This window comes from Saccostrea cucullata, unplaced genomic scaffold (assembly GCF_032062105.1).
Source record: "Saccostrea cucullata isolate Sc308-1 unplaced genomic scaffold, CSIRO_AGI_Scuc_v1 ctg2405, whole genome shotgun sequence".
Classification (NCBI taxonomy): domain Eukaryota; kingdom Metazoa; phylum Mollusca; class Bivalvia; order Ostreida; family Ostreidae; genus Saccostrea; species Saccostrea cuccullata.
This window is the reverse complement of record NW_026922751.1, coordinates 89,898-98,596: the sequence shown is the minus strand read 5'-3', so window position 1 is coordinate 98,596 and position 8,699 is coordinate 89,898. Positions and strand designations below refer to the sequence as shown.

General features: G+C 35.4%; 1 long non-coding RNA gene across 1 annotated transcript; it reads left to right on the top strand.

Moving 5' to 3' along the window:
• The first annotated feature begins 300 nt into the window (after window positions 1–300).
• On the top strand, window positions 301–8,062 carry LOC134262350 (uncharacterized). The gene is made up of 3 exons (XR_009991000.1): window positions 301–395; window positions 7,722–7,849; window positions 7,968–8,062. It is a non-coding gene; the product is annotated as an uncharacterized LOC134262350 (long non-coding RNA).
• Window positions 8,063–8,699: the final 637 nt, after the last annotated feature.

Below are 8,699 nucleotides of genomic sequence, written 5' to 3'. Positions count from 1 at the left end.
TGCTACATAAATAAGGGAATAAGACGAAACTTAAGACTGTTCATTTTTAAGGTTTTCTATGAATTTTCTTTACGTTTGACACGCACGATATGATGGGAGACATTTTATAATCACTGGAAATTCGCCAGCTTCTTTTCCTTCTCCGTTTAATAAACAGGGATGGATTTATGAATACTCTTCTAAAAATTGTAAACAAATTGTTTCAGCTTATGAAGAAATGCAAGGAACTTCTTATTTTGTCTGCAAGCCCTGATGCGATTTACCGACTAGAAAAGACTTCTCTGAAGACAGAAGTGGAAATATGGAAGGATGTTTACTTTCAAGAGCAAAATCATGGAGGAATTGTGACATATCTTAAAAACAGGGGTCAGATATCTGAAAAATCACTCATACAGGTACGATCATTTTGTTTGAATTAACTCATGATCAATCATTTAAACTTTCCTGTCTGCGATGTGATGTTGAAACGATTTCTCATTTGTCATGGCCATTAAGCAGACATACAATATTATAATAAATCATGATAACACTGTAAACTCGAATATTTTTGTGGGAACAAACTTATGGTTATAAGAAAAAAAGATGGTACGGCGGAATTTCAATTATGGCTGATGTGTGGTTAGCTCGTATGCATATAAAGTTTGATCTTTCGAGTGGAAGTGACGGTACACTGTATATATTTTTGTTCTTTACGTGTCGGCGACAATATTTACCTACCCATACTTCACATATCAGTACATATAGTCGCGCTCTGAGATGTTATATAAAATTTTTAAAAATCTTTTTTTTTAATTGCGTATGAGGTACACTAACTAATATATACTGATAATAGCCACATTTTGAATAGCTAGAGTGTCATCTAATGATACTGCCGAGCTCTGAGTGACGGTGTCCATTGTCTCCCCGAAAATAAGAGAATAACTTTGAGAGACTAGATTAATTGTATCACTAGATGGTTGTAGTGTCATTCCTATTTATATACATCTATCTATATACACACAAATTAGCAGGTATACAAAGCTGTGTCCATATGTAGCCAGCATGTACAAGTCAGAGAACACTTCTCATAAAAGCACATTGAGACACCAGAAAATTTACAAACTAACCGAAATGTCCATTCTATCCAGAATTAAGATCAACAAGGCAACGTAAATACAATATATATTCACATATATCAGTTTTCGGTTAAAAACTTACTGCAAACCATTCTTTTCCCACTAATTAATGGAGCTAGTTTTTAACCCGCTCTCCATTCTATTCGACCGAACCCGATCTCATCAAAACACACCAAGCCTTTGGGTTATGTAACAATTAAACAGTGCATTGTTTGGAGAAGTGCTCCAAATTACAAGTCCTTTTCTTCTGACTGGACTTATAAAACATTGAGCTGGTCAACCTTGACTATGAAAAAGCTATTGACCAAAGAAGACATACATGCATTCTCTGCTTAGCAGAGCAAAATGCACATAAGTTGCAAGTTTGTTCAAATCATGACCCTCAGGGGTTGGGTGGGGCCAAAATGGCCGATCAAAACTTTACATAGGAATATATAGGAAGAATCTTTAAAGATCTTCTTCTCAAGAACCACTGGGCCAGGAAAGATGAAACTCATGTGGAATCATCCTCAGGTAGTGTAGATTCAAGTTTGTTCAAATCATGACTCCCGGGTCTAGGGTGGGGCCAAAATGGCAGACCAAAGTTTTACATAGGAATATATAGGGAAACCTTTCAAAATCTTCTTTTCAAGTACTTCAAAGCCATGATTAGTGATATTTATTTGGAATCATCCTCACGTAGTGTAGATTGTAGTTTGTTCAAATCATGACCCCATGGGGGGTTAAAATTCAAGCTCCCCCCCCCCCACCTCAGTAAACTACCAGGTCTGATCTGATATGTGCTTTTTCCTAACCGATGTGCTCAGGTAAGCGCTGTGGCCCCTGGGCCTCTTGTTGTATTATAAAATAAAAATATGTTTTAAGTAAAGTACCACAATTACATTAATAGTTACACAAAAGTGCTTATTTTACACGTTTTATATTACTGACAATTTGAAAGTTTGAACTTCCTTTGATGGTAAGTTATTGACAGTGTAATATATACAAGTATTTGAATTAAATTTGAATTATCATTTATCATGTTTAGTGTTGAAGGTGGTGGATGCCTGTTTATGGAAAAAATTGTTTTGTATTTCTGTTTTAAAAAAACAAAAGAAATGGTAATGGCAAAGCATTACTGTACTAAAGTAATGGTAATGTGATGCATTACTCTAAGAAAATAGGGTACATACTGGTAATGGTTATATAATGCCCAAATTGTTGAAGTAATGGTTATGTACTGTATTACTTTACAATGTAATTCGCCCCAAGCCTGGTCTCTTGTAAAACGACTTAAAGGCAATATAAAACCATTTATTCCTCCGTAATTCAGAAGTGTAAATAGATCAATAAAATATATGTAGATAATGAACAGTATTAAAGCTGAAATTTTGAAGCAGACAAAACACAGACATCTAAAACATCAGAGATGGATTTAGTTAGAATGGAGGATTAAAGGTACTTGGACACAGATTTGAAGTTATTATTTTCTCTATAATATTACGACTTATATATTTTAATAGCATTTCACACAAAAATTAATTAAAAATCTTATTTCGTTTAAAAGATACTGAAATTTCAAATTTTTCGGCGGGTTTGATTGACATATCCTTGCACTCTCACAAATTTAATTTTATTCTTAATCCTTAGGAAAAGTGGCAATCTCGTTTTGTATAAATGAAAAATATTAATACTATAATCCAGAAAATTCAGAGTAGACACGTTCGAAAGCAAAACAAACACACAATATAATGTCAGTCCGTGTAGTTGTGGTAAGCAGACTGTGACGATTGAACGCACGCGGTGAATTCTAAATATAAACAATAACAGAGCTCGAGCCCTGTTTACAAAAACTGTGTACATAACACGAGTGTGCTCGATTTGCTAAACTCTGTACGCATCTCTTAGTACGGAATGACGAGACTTGTGAAGGTTTTTGCTTTCTAACATTTCTACTCTGAATAAAATTATTTTTCTTGATAAAAGTTTTAATATTTCTCATTAAAACACATCAAAATTGCCACTTTTCCTAAGGATTAAGAATAAAGTTAAAATTTATGAAAGTGCAAGGATGTGTCAATCAACCCCACCAAAAAATTTAAAGTTTTAATAACTTTTAAATGAAATAAGATTTTTAATTAATTTTTGTGTGAAATGCTATTAAAATATATAATTCGTGATATTATACAGAAAAAATGAGAAAATATTAACTTCAAATCTGTGTCCAAGTACCTTTAAGGATATGGAAGTAACAAACAACATTCAATTCACGGACCTTCAAAACATCAGAGGTGGGATCAGGTGCCATGGAGAAATGAGCATCCCCTGCCGATCGGTCACACCCGCCGTGTACTCCTTGTCATGATCGGGAAATAACGGGAAAGTTCGTCGACAATTCAGTGTATAAATAATGGACTAACATTAAGTATGAGAAACGTCAGTCAGCATTTGACTCAATGTTAAATTGTATTTGCTGACAAGGTCATTGTATTAACTATAGAACGTACAAAATGATGACTTTAGACGAGACTTTTTAGCTCACCTGAGCCGAAGGCTCAAGTGAGCTTTTCTGATCACATTTTGTCCGTCGTCCGTCCGTCTGTCCAGCCGTCCGTCTGTCCGTCTGTCCGTCTGTAAACTTTTCACATTTTCGACTTCTTCTCAAGAACCACTGGGCCAATTTTGACCAAACTTGGTACAAAGCATCCTTTGGTAAAGGGAAATTTAAATTGTTAAAATTAAGGGACATATCCCCTCGCAAGGGGAGATAATCAAGAAAAGGCAAAAATAGGGTTGGGTCATTAAAAAATCTTCTTCTCAAGAACCACTGGGCCAGTAAAGCTGAATCTTATGTGGAAGCATCTTGGGGTAGTGTAGATTCTAAATTGTTCAAATCATGACCCCCGGGGGAAGGGCGGGGCCACAATGGGGAATCAAAGTTTTACATAGAAATATATAGGAAAAATCTTTGAAAATCTTCTTCTTAAGAACCACTGGGCCAGAAAAGCTGAAACTTATGTGGAAGCATCCTGGTATAATGTAGATTCTAAATTGTTCAAATCATGACCCCCGGGGGAAGGGCGGGGCCACAATGGGGAATCAAAGTTTTACATAGAAATATATAGGAAAAATCTTTGAAAATCTTCTTCTCAAGAACCACTGGGCCAGAAAAGCTGAAACTTATGTGGAAGCATCCTGGTATAATGTAGATTCTAAATTGTTCAAATAATGACCCCCGGGGGAAGGGCGGGGCCACAATGGGGAATCAAAGTTTTATATAGAAATATATAGGAAAAATCTTTAAAAATCTTCTTCTCAAGAACCACTGGGCCAGAAAAGCTGAAACTTATGTGGAAGCATCCTGGTATAATGTAGATTCTAAATTGTTCAAATAATGACCCCCGGGGGAAGGGCGGGGCCACAATGGGGAATCAAAGTTTTACATAGAAATATATAGGAAAAATCTTTGAAAATCTTCTTCTTAAGAACCACTGGGCCAGAAAAAGTGAAGCTTATGTGGAATCATTCTGGGGTAGTGTAAATTCTAAATTGTAGGATTCATGACCCCTAGGGGAAGGGCGGGGCCATTATAGTTAATCAAAGTCTCACATAGAAATATATAGGAAAAATCTTTGAAAATCTTCTTCTCAGGAACCACTGGGCCAAAAAAGCTGAAACATATGTGCCCATGGAAGGATCATGGGGTAGTGTAGATTTCAAAATGTCTAAATTATGATCAGTGGGGTAGGGTGGGGATGCATTATGTATAACAAGGGGGAAATCTGGTAAAGAACAGAATGGTCAACGCTTCTCAGGTGAGCGATGTGGCCCATGGGCCTCTTGTTATATTTTTGTTTCATCAACTTTTCTGTTCATACATAGAGCATGCTCTTGTGTAGCGAATCAACTGAGATATATAAACTCCGTTTGCAGGTGATGAAGGTATATTGCTGCATAAGTAAGGAAAGTTGACTATAGAAGAGTCATAACGTTTATCATAGAGCTTGGTTGTTAGATTACCATTAACGTCTTTTTCAAGTACAATGTCCAAATATGAAACAGATGTGTCAGACTCTGTGGTATCTTTTATCTCAAACTCACAAGGATATATCGTATCGACATAGGAATGGAAATTACCAATGCAATGTTAATTGGCAAATACGTCATCCTTATATTTAAACGTCGAGTTGATGGCCACAGCAAGTGTTTCTTCTTGTCACGCATAAGATTTTGCACAAATTTTACTTCATATGAATACAAAAATAGGTCTGATAATAACGGAGCGAATTTGGTACCCATGGGAATTCCAATAGATTAATGGGAGACCTGGTCTCCTTAAACTACATAGATATTGTCAATCAGAAACTCAAGTATTTTTTATATCAACTTCAGAGTACTTGTGTGTGCTATCACAATGTGTTTTAACAAAATAATTTTGCAAATGACATCCCCTGCCGACCGATCACACCTGCCGTGTGTTCCTTGTTATGATTTGGAAATAACGGAAAAATCCGTCGATGTACTAGTATGTATTGGTAACATGTACTGGTACCAGACGATAAAGCAAGTAACATGGTGTTTCTTTGTTAGGCTCTTCACCCCTACTGATGTGTTCGGAACCTTTTATTTTTCGGTGTTCTCCAAATTATAAAACCCGATGAGTTCAGAGTACCTCTGACAGTGGCTCTGGTGAGAGTTAGCGAGACTTCAGCGAGATAGGGTAAATTATTCACGGAAATGTGGCTAGGAAGTGACTAGCACGTGGAGACATGGTCAAAAGAAAAGTTATGTTGCGTTTTAGTTTTCACCACCCTATAATATCATTATGTAGAAAATTAATGTACTTCAATCGATCTGTCTTGAATTCATTCAAGTTTAAATTATTTTTAAGTATTCTCTATGACACAATTTTCTGCTGTCATGAATTTAAATTTCTTTTTGGACAAATATTTTGCATGGAAACCGGGACTATATTTTTTGGCGTCAGATTAGCAAATGAGACATCAATGTGACTTTAACTGACAAATCATATAAATGATACTATACGAATACTACAGGAATTTTACGCTTGATAAATTCCTTTATTGTACTATCGGTGAATACAATTGCCAGGTGGATTCCCTGGCCAACACACCTGATCACGAGTATAGTTATGTAAAAAATGTTTTGTCCATTTAAATGCATACGAGAAGCTGCTCGTTTTCCGTACCCTTGAAATGCTGGTGTTCTGAACTTGACACTAACTACGTATACATTTTATTAAACATATTTTTCTCTAGTTAACAACAAATTAAAAACGCTCGTGATATTTTCAATAGTTTCTTTTGTTTGCATTTGTTCATAAGAACTTTTTTCTTATTTTGCACTCCATTGACATAATCATAGATTGACCTGAACCACGTGTTCGAAGTAACATGTAAACATGTATTTAGCGTAAACGTATTCAATCAACAATTGGTCAGTTGCTCGTGGTAAGATCCTCTGTGCGCATTAATAGCAATAGCCATATAAGGCAAACAAAGGTTTGTCAGTGTAAATGATGTTACACATTTCTTTACCAGCGTATCGGTCGCTAGTGAGCTGTAATTTTTGCAGTTAACTATAAGATGTATTAATTGGTATTTAATCCCCCCCGCCCCTCACCCCCCTTAAGCCACCCATTTTTGTTGAAAATCATGAAAGTCTTTCAGAAAGGTGTGGAAACACAATTTTCACAGGTCATGTTTTCAGAAGAAACAGACTATAGCAATTTCCTGTTTACTGCCAATTTTATTTATAAAACCGGATCTACCCTATAACCTTTGAATAGATTAACCTAAACCACGTGTCTTGAATTTAAATCACAATAACATTAGTAGGGGTGCTCTTGATTACAATGATTCTACAAATGTTACTTGTCCATGGCACATAACCCTAACTCGTAATGTAGAGGTCCGTATTTTTTCTGTTCATAATTGTTTAATTGGACATTAAGCAGGGTTACTGTTCTTTATATTATCCCCATATTCCATTCAGTATTTATATATAGTTCCAAGTCCTTATAATATTTGAAGTTCTATTATATTGTCCATAACAGGAATTTTCAAGCACGGACATGTGTCTTTTAAGATATTTTAGATAATGAATTGAGTTTCAAATTAAGCAAATTTTTATAGCACACTGCATTTTGATGGGGAATTTTCGTAAAAGACAACTTGAACAACAAACAATGGTATTTTTTGGAGAATATATCAATTTCGTATTTTTTATTTATTATTTTGAGGCCCACCCCAGTCAAAAAAAATCCAATCCCAGAAATTTCTTTAAAAAAAACAAAAAAAACCCCCTAAACTCGACCAAATCAAAAACCTATTTCGGGGGGGGGGGGGGTAGTGGTGACTTCTATTGCCTCAAATCTTTCACTTTTCATACCCATTTCACACAAAATCGTGTTTACCAGGGGGATTCAGCGTTTTCAAAGGGGGGTCCATGATAACTTTTTTCTTGCTTTAGTATATACATTTTTAACCTTGTAAACCCCAGATTGGGGGAGGGGGTCCTGACCCCCCCCCCGACACCCCCTCTAGATCCGTGCATGTAAAATGTCGATTTTTGAAATTTGTCATAAATCTTGTGTTTTAAATACAGATAACCACATTCTCAAATCTGTTAGCTGACGCCGACAAGGATGACATTAGTAGAGCCCTCGACATGACAGTCAATTTAACTCACTTGAGATCTTTTGACACAGAAAGAGAGTTCTGCAAATATTTCGGGTATGATATAATCATGTTTTTAATTTGTTGTGTACTTCATGATTTCAATCTTGTTCTGCCTATCGTTTACATGAAGATACCTTGTTTTTACACATAAAATAATAATTTTTGTTTTTAGATCTTGCATGGTTGATAAGAGCCTGTTCATCATACAGTGTGATGCATCATCAGAAACGGCTGCGATGATAGAGTGTGTTCGACATAGAATACAAGACGATTTAATGGATAAAAAAATTTCCATAGTTGTACTTTTAATCCTTCATCTTGTCCGAAGCGATGGAGAAAAATATGCAGAGTACCAGGTAAATAAATGAAAAAAGGAATCAATTAGTGATCATTTAACTTGCATTTATTTTTAAATTTATTTGTGGTTATACTTTTATCTTGCACACTATTTTTTCTTTTAGATAATGCTGATAAAGATGTTTACAAAGTCACATTTTATTATCATTCATATCTTTGATAGGCTGGGAAATGGCAAACTTTACATCTGGACGATCTACGAGAAAATATGAAAATGGATCGCAGAATAGAACATCTTTCAAAACTTTCACTAGGCAGTTACCTGGATAAATGCTGTCATTCAGGAAAGGATGGAGAATACGAAAGTGACTTTACCTCACTTGTAATGAACTGTATGCATTCTGCAGTTTCAAAAATTGAATTTCCGGAAGGTCTACAGTCAAGACCATTAACAATAATACACACATTATTGAGAACGTTGGGTGGTAGGTTGAAATACTTGCTTACTTTTAAAAACTATCAAGTCATTTACAAAGGAACAATTTATTCTCTATTTCTCTCTTTTCTCTTTTTGCAGATTCAAAGTCATTAATTTTAGGATTCGCGG